This window comes from Tachyglossus aculeatus, unplaced genomic scaffold (genome assembly GCF_015852505.1).
Source record: "Tachyglossus aculeatus isolate mTacAcu1 unplaced genomic scaffold, mTacAcu1.pri scaffold_89_arrow_ctg1, whole genome shotgun sequence".
NCBI classification, from domain to species: domain Eukaryota; kingdom Metazoa; phylum Chordata; class Mammalia; order Monotremata; family Tachyglossidae; genus Tachyglossus; species Tachyglossus aculeatus.
This window is the reverse complement of record NW_024045097.1, coordinates 62,051-80,347: the sequence shown is the minus strand read 5'-3', so window position 1 is coordinate 80,347 and position 18,297 is coordinate 62,051. Positions and strand designations below refer to the sequence as shown.

General features: G+C 42.6%; 1 pseudogene; it reads right to left on the bottom strand.

Annotated features, from left to right (window-relative positions):
• Positions 1 to 4,619: 4,619 nt before the first annotated feature.
• On the bottom strand, positions 4,620 to 5,236 carry LOC119924236 (annotated as a pseudogene).
• Positions 5,237 to 18,297: the final 13,061 nt, after the last annotated feature.

Sequence of the window (18,297 nt, the reverse complement as noted above, 5' to 3'; positions counted from 1 at the left end):
ATGTGTGTGTGGTTAAAAGACTGATTGATCTGTTCCACTCTGATGATATTTACAAAATTTAAGGCTGTCATCAAATCTGCCTCTCTCTCCCCCCAGTCATTAACTAATATCTAATAATGCACTGTATATGCATCTTTTATTTAACACGAATAGAACTGCAAATACTCAGAGCAGAAAAGAGTGGACAGTGAAACATATTTATACAACACAGTACCTTTACTAATGCTGACAAACCCCTATCTTTTGTCTCCTTTAAAAAGAAGCCTTTTATATTTCTCTTGAAAGAGACCTTGTATATAATCGTTCTCGCATGTCCCGCCATCGACCCCCGGCCCACGTCATCCCCCGGGCCTGGAATGCCCTCCCTCTGCCCATCCGCCAAGCTAGCTCTCTTCCTCCCTTCAAGGCCCTACTGAGAGCTCATCTCCTCCAGGAGGCCTTCCCAGACTGAGCCCCTTCCTTCCTCTCCCCTTCGTCCCCCTCCCCATCCCCCCCATCTTATCTCCTTCCCTTCCCCACAGTACCTGCATATATGTATATATGTTTGTACATATTTATTACTCTATTTTTTATTTATTTATTTTACTTGTACATATCTATTCTATTTATTTTATTTTGTTAGTATGTTTGGTTTTGTTCTCTGTCTCCCCCTTCTAGACTGTGAGCCCATTGTTGGGTAGGGATTGTCTCTATATGTTGCCAACTTGTACTTCCCAAGTGCTTAGTACAGTGTCTGCACACAGTGTAAGTGCTCAATAAATACGATTGATTGATTGATTCATCAAGTGGTCAACAGCATTTATTAAGGGCCAAATGCATGTAGTGCCTTACATATGACTCTTGAAAGAGACCTTGGATATAATCAAGTATTCCATAGCATTTAGTAAGGGTCTACTGCATGTAGTGTACTGTGCTAAGCACTTTTTAAAGGTATTTGTTAAGTGCTTACTTTGTGTCAGAAACTGTTTTAAATTCTGGGGTATATACAAGCTAATTAGGTTGGACAAATTCCATGGACCACATGGGATTCATAGTCTTAAATTCCCATTTTACAGATGAGGTAACTGACATACGGAGAAGTGAAGTGAAGAAGTGAATTTACATAAGAATGAGTTGTTTATAGGTGGTGGGAAAGTGTTTACGGGAAATCTGAGGGATGTAAATGAGAAGATTAGAAATTCACTGAGTAAAAGTCCTGGAGAGGTGGGATTTCAGAAGGGCTTTGATGATAAGGATATCTTAAATAAATTTATCACTTATTCCCACTGGGGAGGGAATTCCAGGCAATGGGGAGTGCAGGGGAAGAAATCAATTAATTCAGGATATTTACTGAGCACTTGCTGTGTACAAAGCACTGTACCAAGTTCCTGAAAGAGTATCATACAGTTGGTAGAAACAACCCTGGCCCTCGTGGAGCAAATAGCTAATGCGTTGGAATCACAGTGGGTTGTCCTAAGGTCAATGCATTTTTACGGAATCAGAGTTCATGCTTGCTATGTTTCAACATGAAGTTCCAAGACAAGTAATGCATGTTAGGTGGAACAAAGAGGGCCCCAAATCTAATTAGAGGAAAACTTCGGAGATGTTCCGTTATGAATCTTCAGACTACAGTCAGCTAGAAACCTTCACATTTACCTTGCTGGGTAAAAATAGGGTACCCAACCCAACCCAATCAGGGAAGCGGCATAGCTTAGTGGATAGAGCACAGACCTGGGAGTCAGAAGGATCTAGGTTTTAATCTCACTCTGCCACTTGTCTGCTGTGTGACCATGGTCAAATCACTTCTGTGGGCCTCAGTCGCCTCATCTGTAAAATGAGGGTTGAGATTCTGAGCCCCACATGGGACAGGGATGACTGTGTCTAACCTGATTACCTTGTATTTACCTCAGCACTTAGAACAATGCTTCATTCATTCATTCAATCGTATTTATTGAGCACTTACTGTGTGCAGAGCACTGTACTATGTGCATGGGAAGTACAAATCAACAACATATAGAGATGGTCCCTACCCAACAACCGGGTCACAGTCTAGAAGGGGGAGACAGACAACAAATCAAAACAAATAGACAGTTGTCAGTACCATCAGAATAAGTAGAATTATAACTATATATAAATCATTATTAAAATAGAGTAATAAATATGTACAAATATACACAAGTGCTGTGGGAAGGGGAAGAGGGTAGGGCAGAGGGACGGAGGGGGAGTTGGGGAGGGGAGGAGGAGGAGAAGAGGAAAGGGGGGGAAAGCACTTAACAAATACCAATATTATTATTATTATTACTTGGGTCAGGAACCATCCTCTTGTTGAGAGTATTGTTCCTATGAGAAAACTGATTCCAGTTCATTTTGACTTTAAGGAGCAGACTTTGGGAAGCAGCATAGTGTAATAAAAAAGTACAAGCCCGGGAACCAGAAGATCTGGGTTCTAATCCCACTTGCCTGCTGTGTGACCTTGGGCAAGTCACTTAACTTCTCTGTGCCTCGGTTTCCTCAATGGAAAAATAGCAATTCAGTATCTTTTCTCCCTCTTGCTTGACTGTAAGCCCCGTGTGGAATAGGTACTGTATACAGCATGATTAACTTGTTTCTATCCCAGCACTCAGAACAGTATTTGAATCATAATAAGTGCTTAACAAATACCACTAAAAAGAGAAAGTTTTCAGAGACCAAATGTATCATAAATCTGAGGACTATCAATACCCCAAAGCCACGATGTTCCTTTTTTATTCCATTTTCATTCAGTCGTATTTCTTGATCGCTTACTGTGTGCAGAGCACTGTACTAAGCACTTGGAAAGTATAATTCGGGCAACAAATAGAGACAATCCCTACCCAATAATGGGTTCACATTCTACTTAGCTACCTATGAATTTTTGGTTAGTGCATTTCCTAAGTATCAGAATTCGGACACAATGTCAAATTTTATGTTACTGTTGAAAATCTTTGGTTGGTTTTATATTCTAATGGTATTTATTAGGCTCTTTCTATTCACCGAGCACCGTGTTAAGAACTAGGACAAATACAATGTAATCATACCAGACGCAGTGTGGTATAGTGGATAGAGCATGGGCCTGGGTTGCATGGCTTGCCAGTTGTCTGCTGTGTGACCATGGGCAGGTCACTTAACTTCTGTAAAATGGGGATGGAGATTGTGAGCCCCACGTGGGAACAAGGGACTGTGTCCAACCCAATTTGCTTGTATCCATCCCAGTACTTAGTACAGTGCCTGGCACATAGTAAGTGCTTAGCAAATGACATTATCATTATCATGGGGCTCACAGCTAAGAGGAAACAATAGCAGGTATTTTATCACCATTTTACAGATGTGGGAACTCAGACACAGAGAAGGTAAGTGACTTGTCCAATGACACAGAGCAGGCAAGTGGAAGAGCTAGGACTAGAATTAATCAATCAATCAGTCATTTATTGAGCTTTGTGCTGTGTGCTGAGCATCGTACTAAGTGCTTGGGAGAGAACAATTTAACAGAGTTGGTTGACATGTTCCATTCATTCATTCATTCATTTATTAAATCATCTTTATTGAGCACTTACTGTGTACAAAGCACTGTACTAATCACTTGGGAGAGTACAATAGAATGATAACCAGACACATTCCCCTCTCACAATGACTAGAACCCATGTGTTCAGTTCTCTTTCTACTAAGCCACATTGTGTGTAGGGAACCAGCCTGATGTAGTGGATAGTACACCGGCCTGGGAGTCAGAAGGTCATGAATTCTAATCCTGGCTCTGCCACTTGTCTACTGTATGCCCTTGGGCAAGTCACTTAACTTTCATGTGCCTCAGTTACCTCATCTGTAAAATGGGGATGGAGACTATGAACTCCACGTGGGACAGGGGGACTGTGTCCAACCTGATTTGCTTATATCCACCCCAGCACTTAGTACAGTGCCAGGCACATAGTAAGCACTTAACAAATACCATAATTATTATTCTCATTATTAGGGTTTCCTGTGTGTACAGTGATGCATATCCTTGGTTTTCTTCAGGCTAATTATCAGTCCATAGCACTGGGACAACTCTCCAAATTGATTCTGATGTGCTCTGACTTAGAGTCCATGATTACCTTGGCCAGTTCAAAACTTTCACAATGATATTGTTTCCAGCTACAGGCAGCAGCGTTGGTGCATTGTAGCTGCCTCCTTTTAAACTGCCTCATCAAAGCCTCCATCTGCTCACTCCTGCCCACTCTGAGTGTTAACAAAATATTACAAAAAATTAGGCTTTGGCTAATAAATCAATGGTACCATGAGTCAGAGAAGAAAAGGCATTATTTCTAATTTTCTTGCAAATAAAAGAAAGTGCGTTTAGAGGAGCAATTAGGCATTATAAAATGCTCGAGGTGTTTCTATCTCATACCTACTTGTGATCCGGGCCTCAGAGAACATCAATACCATCAGTGACATTGAATCAATAAGCATGTCAATCCCTCGGCTGTTATTTTGCAAAACATCCTGTTTTCCCAAGCCATTGCCAATACGAGGGTTGCCTCTGGTTGTATTTATGGGAGTTTTTGAGAGGAAATCTCAGAATACAGAATGAAAAAATGTCTAGAAGACATTCCCTATGCTCATCACCTGGACATCACAGATGAATCAGATCAGCACATAGACCAAGACATCAGTTTGTGCTCCAGGACTCGTCTCAGGGCATTTTTTACCTCCTGGTTCCTCAGGCTACAGATCAGAGGGTTCAGCATGGGGATCTCCGTCGTGTAGAACACGGATCCAGCACAGAGGTGGAGCTGGGGCACAAGTACATGAACGTCAGCATCCCATACATTAGAACTATGGCTGTCAGGTGAGAGGTGCAGGTGGAGAAGGCTTTGTGTCTGCCCTCAGCCAAGCGGATACTCAGGATGGTTACAAGGATGAACAAGTAAGAGGAGAAGATGGTCAAAAGCAAGACTGCCACTTCCAAACGCCCTAGAGCAAAAATCAGGATTTTGTTGATGTGAGTGTCAGAGCAGGAGAGGGCTAACAGAGGAGGGATATCACAGAAGTAATGGTGGATGATGTCGGAGTGGCAGAAGGATAGCCAGAAGGTAAAGCTGGTGTGGATCAAAGAACTCAGGCTTCCTCCTAAAAAGGAACCCGCCACCAGTTGGAAGCATGTCTTCCATGACACCATCACTGGGTAATGCAGAGGGTTGCAGATGGCTACATAACGGTCATAAGCCATGACAGCCAGGAGCAGGATATCCGTCGTGGCAAAAATGACGAAGATGCATAGCTGGGTATGTTGCCAACTTGTACTTCCCAAGCGCTTAGTATAGTGCTCTGCACACAGTGAGTGCTCAATAAATACGATTGAATGAATCCACTGAATGAAATGGTTTTCTTTTCCACTAAGAGGTTCACCAGCCTCTTGGGGGCTATGGTAGAGGAGTAGCAGGCATCCACAAAGGATAAGTTACTGAGGAAGAAGTACATTGAGGTGTGGAGTTGGGGTTCCACCCTGACTAACCCCATCATCCCCAGATTGCCCAGTAATGTTGTGAGATAGATGCCGAGAAATAGCACAAAAAGTATTCTCTTCAACATCAGGGACTCGGTGAATCCCATCAGAATGAGCTCCCTAACAACTGTGTGTTTGTCCTCAGCTATTCAGAAGCTGCAATCCATTGGAACAAATCTAAAGGTAATAATTATGGTATTTGTTAAGCGCTTATCATATTCGAAGCCCTGTTCTAAGCGCTGGGGTAGATACAGGGTAATCAGGTTGTCCCACGTGGGGCTCACAGTTTTAATCCCCGTTTTACAAATGAGGTAACTGAGGCACAGAAAAATTGTGACTTGCCCAAGGTCACCCAGCAGAAGATTGCCACCGAGTGGAACCATATTATATTGTTGTGTTGTGCTTTCCCTGCTCACAGTAAGCTCTCAATATATACCATTGATTGATTAATTGAAATATAAATTGAGATTCTATAAAAGTGAGGAAGGAGGAGTGCCCTAATGAAAAAGTAAAAAAAAATGACAAAGCCTCAATTTTATTTATTCGGGATGAGTAGTACATACAGATGACCTGGGTTCTAATTCTAACACTTCCACCTGACTGCTGTGTGACCTTCTAGACTGTAAGCCCATTGTTGGGTAGGGAACGTCTCTATCTGTTGCCTATTGTACTTTCCAAGAGATTAGTAAAGTGCTCTGCAAACAGTAAGCGCCTAATAAATATGATTGAATGAATTAATTTAATTTATCTGTGCCTCTTTTATCTCATTCGTAAAATGGGGGATAAGATTATGAGTCCCACGTGGGATCTGGACTGTGTCCAATCTGATTAGCTTGTATCTACCCCGGTGTTTAGTACAGTGGCTGGCACATAATAAGCACTTAACAAATACCAAAAAAAAAGGGAAGAAGATCCAGCTATATTTCAGGAACAAGGGGTAGCAGATTTATTACAGAACATTATCAATCAATCAATCGTATTTATTGAGCATTTACTGTGTGCAGAGCACTGTACTAAGCGCTTGGGAAGTACAAGTTGGCAGCATATACAGTCCCTGCCCAACAGTGGACATTATCCTTAAGTCTTATTGTTACTGTTCAACTTTTGTTTGGCCCCACAAGCCAATAGCTCTTTCTTTATCCCTGGAAAGTTTCTTTAAAGGAACTGATATGATTATAATCTGTCAACAGCATCTGTTGAGCAACAAATGGGTATAGAGGTTCAAAGGTATTCAGAGAGGTATTCAAAAAGGCATTCAAGGCATGGTTCCTGCCCTAGAGAAGCTCTCTGGCCTCCAGTAGTTTTTTTTTTTTTTAAATGCAGCTGGGCATATTTGAAATGGAACATATCTTAGAAGTGTCTTTCTTTTGACTACCAAATTGGTTTGCTAGTTACGATGGTGAGGATTGAAAGGTTCGGTTTGAATTTTAACATAAAAAATATTTCTGCAAAAGCCTTTCAATTTTCTGACCAGTCACTTGATCTTAGGCAATCTTCCAAGAATAATTGATTCTAAATAATGCCACGATTCATTATACAATGTATGATGTTGCTTATAGGCATTTTTCCAAACGTTTTATACACATGCCCTCACCCATAATGAATTTGCAACTGACAGCACTGAAACTAAGAGCGACGTTCAGGAGCATCTAAGGCCCATTACACATGATTTCAGTTTGCCAACTGATTGAGAGGAATCTCTATTAGTACTGAAAATGGCTTCCCCTATTACCTTAATGAAAGGACTGTCTTGCCTTTGTCACTAAAGAAAATATTTTTTTCCTTAGAAAATATTTGAGGATTCCTCCATTTCTGTTCATTCCATATACAGCTCTTACCTACTTCTCCCATGCTCTTGTCACCTCATTTTTTGAATCCTCTTCACTTAAATAAGGCTAGGTCACTAAATATTCTAAATTGCCAAATGACAGAGTGATAGTATTGTTTTAGTGATTTGAAATCATGAATTATGAACTTCATAATGAAGTTCATAATGACTTATGAACATATTTTCTGCCTGAATCCATGATTTTTGTGTCCATTTAGTTTACACTCGCAACTCCTGTGGGCAGGGAATGTATCTACCAACTCAGTTGTATTGTACTTTCTCAAGCACTTAGTAAAATGCTCTCCACATAGTAAGCACTGAGTAAATAGTTTTTGACTGATTGATTGACTGATTTGCTGTTACCTCTTCAATCTGTCTGACTTTTGAATGTTAGGTAGCAGCAGGATCATCAAGCACATGCATCTAACCAGAAACAAGAAAATATTGAAACTTTTAAATGAGTTCTAGTTCATTTTTTGTTCATGGCTTCTGCAGCAATAAAATGAATGGGACTCAAACTCAAAAATGAGGAAATGTTATTAAGTTTAAAGCATTTAAATACTAAAATCATTTTGAAAGTAAGGGGTTTGTGAATACCATCCTTATATAATAATGGCATTTAGTAAGTGCTTACAATGTGCAAGGCACTGTTCTAAGCACTGGGGAGGTTACAAGGTGATCAGGTTGTCCCACAGGGGGCTCACAGTCTTAATCCCCATTTTTCAGATGAGGTAACTGAGGCCCAGAGAAGTTAAGTGACTTGCCCAAAATCACACAACTGACAATTGGCAGAGCTGGGATTTGAACCCATGACCTCTGACTCCCAAGCCCGTGCTCTTTCCACTGAGCCATGTTATATCAAATCCTCTTTAGAGTCAACATTGGAATCTGCATTGGTTCTCATATTAATCAATAGTATTTACCGAGTGCTTACTGTACTAAGCACTTGGGAGAGTACAATGCAATCAGAGTCAATAAACATGGTCACGGCCCACAATGAGCTAACATGCTACTTGAACTGTAAAATCAGGACTACCCATCCAAGAAGGTTATGCATAAAATCTGCTTACCTGGCCACACTGGCATTGCATCCTTTCCTAACCATTTGAGAAGCTAGGAATTTATTGTTTCAAAAAAACCCACCAACTACTGCCTGGTGCTAAAATGCTTCCCTGGATAATTATGCACAGAATCCCTTTAACGTCCTTAGTGAAAAAGCCCACAAAAATCCCTCTGGATTCCTTGGTCTCAGACCCACCAATTCGCCTGAGAATTCCATCCTTACCCCAGGTCTTTCGGTATTTTCTCTCCTTGCTTCAGTGTAGCAGTAATAATGGGAATCCATTTAGATCCCGCAGCATCTCAATCTAGTCCGTGTTTCTAATTATATGGAAAGCACATTACATAGAAGCAGCACTGTCTTGTGGATAGAGCACAGGCCTGAAGTCAGAAGTATCTGGATTTTAATCCTGGCTCCATTACTTGTTTGCTGTGTGACCTGGGGCAAGTCACTTAACTTTTCTGGGTCTCAGTTACTTCATCCGTAAAATGGGGATAAGACTGTGAGCCTCATGTGGGACAGGGATGATGTTCAACTTGATTAACTTGTATCTAACCCAATGCTTAGTACAGTGCCCAGCACATATTGAAAATTTAACAAATACTATATATATATATATAGTATATAGTATATAGCATATAGTATATAGTATATAGTATAGTATAGTATAGTATAGTATATAGTATAGTATATAGTATATATATATAGTATATAGTATATATAGTATATAGTATATATAGTATATAGTATATATAGTGTATATGTATATGTATGTATATATATATATGTATATATGTATATATATATATATATATTTGACTGAGGTTTACCTCAATTCGGGACAACTGAGACAAAATGTCAATTGCGTTTGCTTTAAAAATATCAAACTTTTCAAATTTCCTCGACTTGAACAGCTGTGAACAACTGACGTACTAAACCATAAATATTGAAAATGCACTGTTACAAGGGAAGTGTGAATAAAATAGCAGTTTCAGAAATGCAATGAGATTTTCACCTCATGTTTTTTTCCTCAACCACCATATTTGCCATATAAAGAATTGTACTCTCCCAAGCAATTAGTACAGTGCCCTGCACACAGAAGCACTCAGTAAATACCATTGATTGGTAAGGTACTTATTTCCATCCCTAACCATTAAACCTCAGTCTGGGAAATGGCAGAGAAGAGTAGTAGGTTTCTTGTTACTTGTTTTTTTCTTAATATAAATCCCCATTGCTAAATTGTCCTTGTAGGCATTAAACATTATACAGTTGTGTCTAAGAGGCCACCAGATGGCGTTGGCATACCTTATACCTAGGGCATGCCACATTGTCATTTCCAGCAGAGAATCAATCAGCACTGATAAATCATTTTCCATTATCTCCATCAAATTTTCCTACCACAGCAATGCTTTCACTATGCCACCATAACAGTGTAGAAAGCACTATATTAACTGGTATTAAATGTATTTTAAATAGTAACCTAAGCTAGATCATAAAATTGATTTCATAATTCGTGAGTTACGAGTAGTTGTGGTAGTTTTCTTAATGGTAGTAGTTGTAGCAATAGTATTTATCAAGTGCTTACAATGTTCAGAGCACTAAGAACTGAAAAAGAGTATACAAAAGGGAAAAAAACATGGATCTGATAAGTGTAGACTATATTATAGATTGTAAACTGCTAGATAGGGAATTACTTGATGGCAGAGATCATTATTAATTCAACTGCACTTTCACAAGCACCAAGTACAGAGTTCTACACAGAGTAAGCACTCATTAATTGATTAATTAATTCAATTATATTTATTGAGCACTTACTGTGTGCAAGGCATTGGAATAAGTGCTTGGTAGAGTACATTACAACAATATAATCGATTGATTAATTGATTGATAGGCTGTTAAATAACCTCACTTTTCCTCAGGAGTTTTGTCAACGCACTGTGACACTGTGCTGACTCCATGAAGCAATTCATAATCATTCATAAAGAGGGGTTTTCAATTTTATAAATCTTCATAGGAATGCTTCAAGAGCATAATAATCTGTACATAACAACCCCTAGGTGATTTTATGAAATACTTTTAATGATGCACAAAGTGTGATGGGTTGGAATATTCTAAATTGTAGATAATCTAAATTCAGTAAGACACCGTAAATTTTTCTGATCATGGGATGAAGCTGAAGATTTTAGTTGTAAAATGTTAAGAAAAAGGAATTGCCTTAGTTTTTGTGCATGATTCTTTGTATTTTCGTTTAAAGGCTCTCTTCCAGTTTTTGCCACACATCCCATTCAGGAATTTACCTCAGAAATGATCTATTTTTTAAATTCAATAAGGTTCTAACTACATAGCATTTCACATTGTAATTTAAATCTAATTCACCCACAGTACAACCTGGCAGGACGCATTATCATCATCTCCTGGGTAGAAGGCTGAGATCACCTTTTCTTTCCAGTAATTGATTAGTAAAATAATATCACCATTAGTGTTGTTTCTCTGAATTCCTATAGCAATTAGTATTGTCGCCTTTGAGAGAACCAGCATCCCTATGACTTACCCTGGAAATTCATCCAAACCTTGGTGGTATAGCAGAAAATCAATCAATCAATCAATCAATCATATTTATTGAGCACTCACTGTGTGAAGAGCACTGTACTAAGCGCTTGGGAAGTACAAGTTGGCAACATATAGAGACAATCCCTACCCAACAGTGGGCTCACAGTCTAGAAGGGGAAGACAGGGAACAAAACCAAACATATTAACAAAATGAAATAAATAGAATAGATATGTACAAGTAAAATTAATAAATACATAAATAGAGTAATAAATATGTACAAACATATATACATATATGCAGGTGCTGTGGGGAAGGGAAGGAGGTAAGATGGGGGGATGGAGAGGGAGACGAGGGGGAGAGGAAGGAGGGGGCTCAGCCTGGGAAGGCCTTCTGGAGGAGGTGAGCTCTCAGTAGGGCCTTGAAGGGAGGAAGAGAGCTAGCTTGGCGGATGGGCAGAGGGAGGGCATTCCAGGCCAGGGGGGTGGTGCGGGCTGGGGGTCGACGGCGGGACAGGCGAGAACGAGGCACAGTGAGGAGATTAGCGGCAGAGGAGCAGAGGGTGCGGGCTGGGCTGTAGAAGGAGAGAAGGGAGGTGAGGTAGGAGGGGGTGAGGTGATGGAGAGCCTTGAAGCCCAGGGTGAGGAGTTTCTGCCTGATGCGCAGATTGATTGGTAGCCACTGGAGATTTTTGAGGAGGGGAATAACATGCCCAGAGCGTTTCAGGACAAAGACAATCTGGGCAGCAGCATGAAGTATGGAATGAACTGGGGAGAGACACGAGGATGGGAAATCAGAGATAAGGCTGTTGCAGTAGTCCAGACGGGATAGGATGAGAGCTTGAACGAGCAGGGTAGTGGTTTGGATGGAGAGGAAAGGGCGGATCTTGGCAATGCTGCGGAGCTGAGACTGGCAGGTTTTGGTGACAGATTGGATGTGAGGGGTGAATGAAAGAGCGGAGTCGAGGATGACACCAAGTTTGCGGGCTTGTGAGATGGGAAGGATGGTAGTGCCGTCAACAGTGATGGGAAAGTCAGGGAGAGGACAGTGTTTGGAAGGGAAGACAAGGAGTTCAGTCTTGGACATGTTGAGTTTTAGGAGGCGGGCAGACATCCAGATGGAGATGTCTGCCCATCAAAGCAACAATTTGATTATTCCATTAGTAGACGGTGTACTTTTTCTTTAGTGGTGTAACATGAACCCCAGGTGAAATATATATATATGCATCAGGCAAAGGAATCCAAGCTGTGGAGCACGAAGTAATGTTGTAATATTGCTCCCTCTCAGGATAATCTGTTTCCAAGTTAATAATGAGATCTCATAGATCTGGGCAAGGAGGAATTCTGAGTAGAAGTTCATAGAGGTTTTGTGGATCTCAATCTACCTAAGGCATTTTTCCCACTACCTTGCCATAGTTACCTGGAAATGGGGTGACACATTTTTGTATTTGCCAAAAGTTGGAGGCCACATTTGGTGACCATATAGACTTTTCTAGAACACCCATTTGTAAAGGACTCACTCCATCCCAATCCTGCCATGGCAAGCCTATTGAGAGAATGAAATATTTTCAACAATCTCACGGTACAACCATATTCAATCGTATTTATTGAGTGCTTACTGTGTGCAGAATACTGTATAGTGTTATTTGTATATTCCTTTGAACATTCAGAGAATTATCATAGCCTAGTGGATAGAGCACAGACCTGGGAGTCAGAAGGACCTGGATTCGAATCCCAGCTCTGTCATTTGTCTTCCATATGACTTTGGGCAAATCACTTCAATTTCTCTGTTCTTCAGTTACCAAATCTGTGAAAGGGGGATTAAGGCTGTGAACCCTATGTGGGACATGGAAATTAGTACCATACTTGGCACATAGTGAGCACTTACCAAATGCCACAAAAACAACCAAAATAAAGCAAAACAAAACAAAATTCAATATATTTACATTCAATTTATTTCTTTTGCATCTCCATCTCCTCCATTAGAGTGTTAGCTCCTCGTGGACAGGGACTATGCCTACTGTTTCTGGTATGCTTTCCAAAGGACTTAGTACAGTGCATTGTCCTCAGTAAGCTCTCAATAAATACCATTATTACTCCTCTAAGAAGTATTTACATTTCCATGTTGCTCCACTCCTATTGTGAATCATATTACTTTATCAATAGGTAAGCCTTTTGAAATGGGACTTGTTGGGGAAGATACTTTTCTGAGCAATAAAGCATTTCTGAAAGTGAAGACAATGAAGTTAGATAAAAATTCTTCCTACTGAGCAGAAAATTCAGTCATTCAGTTGTGTTTATTGAGCGCTTCCTGTGTGCAGGGGACCACCTCCTTTGCTCCTATGCTTGAGCTGCTGAACTCTGCTGGCAAAAGTTTAAACACCAAGCCAACCCCGTTCACTTCAAGTTCATCCTTTCCTATCTTAACTCTGCCCTCTCCTCTGCCAGACAAAACTATTTCTCCTCCCTTATTGACACCCATGCCCATCATCCCCGTCAGCTCTTCTGTACATTTAACTCCCTTCTCAGGCCCCCTGCTCCTCCCCCTCCTCCTTCCCTCACCCCCAACGATCTGGCCTCCTACTTCATTAGTAAAATTAACTCCATCAGGTCTGAGCTCCCCAAAGTCACTCCTCCCCCTTCTCCAACCCCCCTGCTCTCAACCCTCTCTGCTACTCTCCCATCCTTCCCAGCAGTATCCTCAGATGAGATCTCCACCCTCCTCTCAAGTGCTACCTCGGCCACCTGTGCTTCTGACCCCATTCCCTCTCATCTTATGAAATCTCTAGCCCCTTCCCTCCTGCCCTCCTTAATTCCATCTTCAACCACTCACTCTCCACTGGTTCCTTCCCCTCTGCCTTCAAACATGTCCATGTCTCCCCACTCTTAAAAAAACCTCTCTCTTGACCCCACCTCTTCTTCCAGTTATCGCCCTACCTCCCTCCTACCATTCCTTTCCAAACTCCTTGAACAAGTCGTCTACACCTGCTGCCTCGAATTCCTCAATGCCAAATCTCTCCTCGACACCCTCAAATCTGGCTTCCGTCCCCTACATTCCACCGAAACTGCCCTCTCAAAGGTCATCAATAACCTCCTGCTTTCCACATCCAACGGCTTCTACTCTATCCTAATCCTCCTCGACCTCTCAGCTGCCTTTGACACTGTGGATCACCCCCTTCTCCTTAACACGCTATCTAACCTTGGCTTCACAGACTCCGTCCTTGCCAGGTTCTCCTCTTATCTCTCCAACCTTTCATTCTCAATCTCCTTTGAGGGCTCCTCCTCCCCGTCCCATCCCCTTACTGTAGGGGTTTCTCAAGGGTCAGTTCTTGGTCCCCTTCTGTTCTCTATCTACACTCACTCCCTTGGTGAACTCATTCACTCCCACGGCTTCAACTATCATCTCTACGCTGATGACATCCAAATCTACATCTCTGCCCCTGCTCTTTCTCCCTCCCCTCAGGCTTGTGTCTCCTGCTGCCTTCAGGACATCTCCATCTGGATGTCTGCCCGCCATCTAAAACTCCATATGTCCTAAGACTGAACTCCTTATCTTCCCTCCCAAACCCTGCCCAAATCCTGACTTTCCCATCACTGTAGATGGCACTACCATCCTTCCTGCCTCACAAGCCCGCAACCTTGGTGTCATCCTCGACTCTGCTCTTTCGTTCACCCCTCATATCCAATCTGTCACCAAAACCTACCGGTCTCACCTCCACAACACCACCAAGATCCACCCTTTCCTTTCCATCCAAACCGCTACCCTGCTGGTTCAATCTCTCATCCTATCCCGACTGGATTACTGTATCAGGCTCCTCTCTGATCTCTTATCCTCCTGTCTCTCCCAACTTCAGTCTATACTTCACGCTGCTGCCCAGATCATCTTTGTGCAGAAACGCTCTGGGCATGTTACTCCCCTCCTCAAAAATCTCCACTGGCTACCAGTCAACCTATGCATCAGGCAAAAACTCCTCATTCTCGGCTTCAAGGCTCTCCATTACCTCGCCCCTTCCTACCTCAACTCCCTTCTTTCCTTCTACAGCCCAGCCCACACCCTCCAATCCTCTGCTGCTCACCTCCTCACTGTGCCTTGCTCTCACCTGTCCTGCCATCAACCCCCAGCCCACTTCCTCTCCCTGGCCTGGAATACCCTCCCTCTGCAAATCCACCAAACCAGCTCTCTTACTCCCTTCAAAGCCCTACTGAGAGCTCATGTCCTCCAGTAGGCCTTCACAGATTGAGTCCCTTCCTTCCTCTCCCTCCCACCCCCCTGCCCTACCTCCTTCCCCTCCCCACAGCACCTGTATATATGTTTTTACAGATTTATTACTCTGTTTATTTTACTTGTACATATTTACTTTTCTGTTGATTTTGTTAATGATGTGCATCTAGCTTTACTTCTGTTTATTCTGATGACTTGACACTTGTCCACATGTTTTGTTCTGTTGTCTGTCTCCCCCCTCTAGACGGTGATCCCGTTGTTGGGTAGGGACCATCTTTATATGTTGCCAACTTGTACTTCCCAAGCTCTTAGTACAGTGCTCTGCACACAGTAAGTGCTCAATAAATACGATTGAATGAATGAATGAATGTATTAAGTGCTTGGGAGAGTACTACATAACAATAAAGTCCAATCATGCCACTTTAGCACCAAAGTAGAATTTCCCCAAGTGAACGGGTAACACATAGAATATAATACACACCAGATAATAGTCCAAGAGATTCATCGCATTCCCCAAGTCAATCAATAGATGGTATTTATTGAGCTCTTACTGTGTGCAGTACACTGTATTTAGTCCTTGAGAGAGTAAAACAAAGTTGATAGACATGTTCACTGCCCACAAAGAGCCTACAGTCTAGAGTGGGAGAAAAATCCACTTTCACTTCACATTAAGGATCCATAAAAAGGAAATCCGTCATATATGGAATACAGGGAGTCTGGGGACCTTTGCTTCCACTGGGTTTTGTCGATTCAGCATGCTGGACCATGAAGGGATGGTTCATCTGGTTAATTAGGTTCAGTCAGAATTTGCTTTCCCTTCCTCGGAGTGGACTCCCAGTGAAGGAATGTCACTAACTAGGTTTCCCGTCTGAAGACATTTATCTACACCAGACCTTTCTCATGGCATTTTTCATCTCTGTATTTCTCAACGAGTAAATTAAGGGATTGAACGTGGGCATGATGATGGTGCAAAAGAGAGAAAGCACCTTATCCTCAGAATAGCTGGAGGGGGGCCACAGGTAGGTGAAGATGGAGGCTGTGAAGAATAAGAAGTCCACCGTGATGTGAGACCCACAGATGGAGAGGGTTTTGAGGTGCCCTTCCCCTGAATGGGCCCTTGGGGAAAACAAAATGATGATGACATAGGAAACTAAAAAGATGATGAAAGTGACCAAGGCCACAATCCCTGAATTTGCCATGACCAGGATGCCCACGAGGTAGGTATCCATGCAGACGACTTTCAGCAAGGGAAAAATATCGCAAAGTAAGGTCAGCTTCATTAGGACCACAGAAGGGCAATTGGAAAACCATGAACAATTGGAGAAATATATGGACGGCCTCATCAAGATCAGGAGTTTGCATTTCTTCCTACTCATGATGACCACATAGTGTAGTGGTCTGCAGTTGTCCACATACCGTTCAAAAGCTGTTGCCATAAGAATGAAGACCTCGATGCATGTAAAGAAGTGGTTGCTGCAGAGTTGCAACATGCAGTTGCATCCACCTGTGCTTCAGACCCCATTCCCTCTCAAAGTTTGAAACCTCTCACCCCCTCCCTCCTCATTCATTCAGTCAATCGTATTTATTGAGCACTTACTGTGTGCAGAGCACTGTACTAAGCGCTTGGGAACTACAAGTTGGCAACATATAGGGACGATCCCTACCCAACAGTGGGCTCACAGTCTAGAAGGGGGAGACAGAGAACAAAACAAAACATATTAAAAAAATAAAATAAATAGAATAAATATGTACAAATAAAATAAATAAATGGAGTAATAAATACGTACAAACATATATACATATATACAGGTGCTGTGGGGAGGGGAAGGAGGTAAGGAGGGGGAATGGGGAGGGGGAGGAGGAGGAGAGGAAGGAGCGGGCTCAGTCTGGGAAAGCCTCCTGGAAGAGGTGAGCTCTCAGTAGGGCTTTGAGGGCCTCCTCCCCTCCTTAACTTCCGAATTCAACCGCTCACCCTCTACTGGTTCTTTCCACTCTGCCTTTAAACATACCCACGTCTCCCCCATCCTAAAAAAAACCCTCTCTTGACCCCACCTCCCCTTCTAGTTATCGCCCTAACTCCCTCCTACCCTTTCTTTCCAAACTCCGAGAACGAGTCATGTATACCCGCTGCCTCGAATTCCTCAACTCCAACTCTCTCCTCGACACGCTCCAATCTGGCTTCCATCCCCTACACTCCAGCAAAACTACCATCTCAAAGGTCATCAATGACCTCCTGCTTGCCAAATCCAAAGGCTCCTACTCTATCCTAATCCTCCTCGGCCACTCAGCTGCCTTTGACACTGTGGACCACCCCGTTCTCTTTAACACGCTATCCAACCTTGGCTTCACAGACTCCGTCCTCCCCTGGCTCTCCTCTTATCTCTCCGGACTTTCATTCTCAGTCTCCTTTGCGGGCTCCTTCTCCCACTCCCATCCCCTTACTGTCGGGGTTCCTCAAGGGTCAGTTCTTGGTCCCCTTCTGTTCTCTATCTACACTCACTTCCTTGGTGAATTCATTCACTCCCACGGCTTCAACTATCACCTCTACGCTGATGACACCCAAATCTACATCTCTGCCCCTGCTCTCTCTCCCTCCCTTCAGGCTTGTGTCTCTTCCTGCCTTTGGGACGTCTCCATCTGGATGTTTACCTGCCATCTAAAACTCAATATGTCCAAGACTGAATTCCTTATCTTCTCTCCCAAACTCTGCCCTCTCCCTGAATTTCCCATCACTGTAGATGGCACTACCATCCTTCCCGTCTCACAAGCCCGCAAACTTGGTGTCATCCTCGACTCCCCTCTCTCGTTCATCCCTCATATCAAATCCATCACCAAAACCTGCCGGTCTAACCTCCACAGCATCACCAATATCCGCCCTTTCCTCTCCATCCAAACCTCTACCTTGCTGGTTCAATCTCTCATCCTTTCCCAACTAGATTACTGCATCAGCCTCCTCTATGATTTCCCATCCTTCTGTCTCTCCCCACTTCAGTCTACACTTCACTCTGTTGCCTGGATTATCTCTGTACAGGAACACTCTGGGCATGCTACTCTCCTCCTCAAAAATCTCCAGTGACTGCCTGTCAACCTACGAATCAAGCAAAAACTCCCCACTCACGGCTTCAAGGCTCTCCATCAACTCGCACCCTCCTACCTCACCTCCA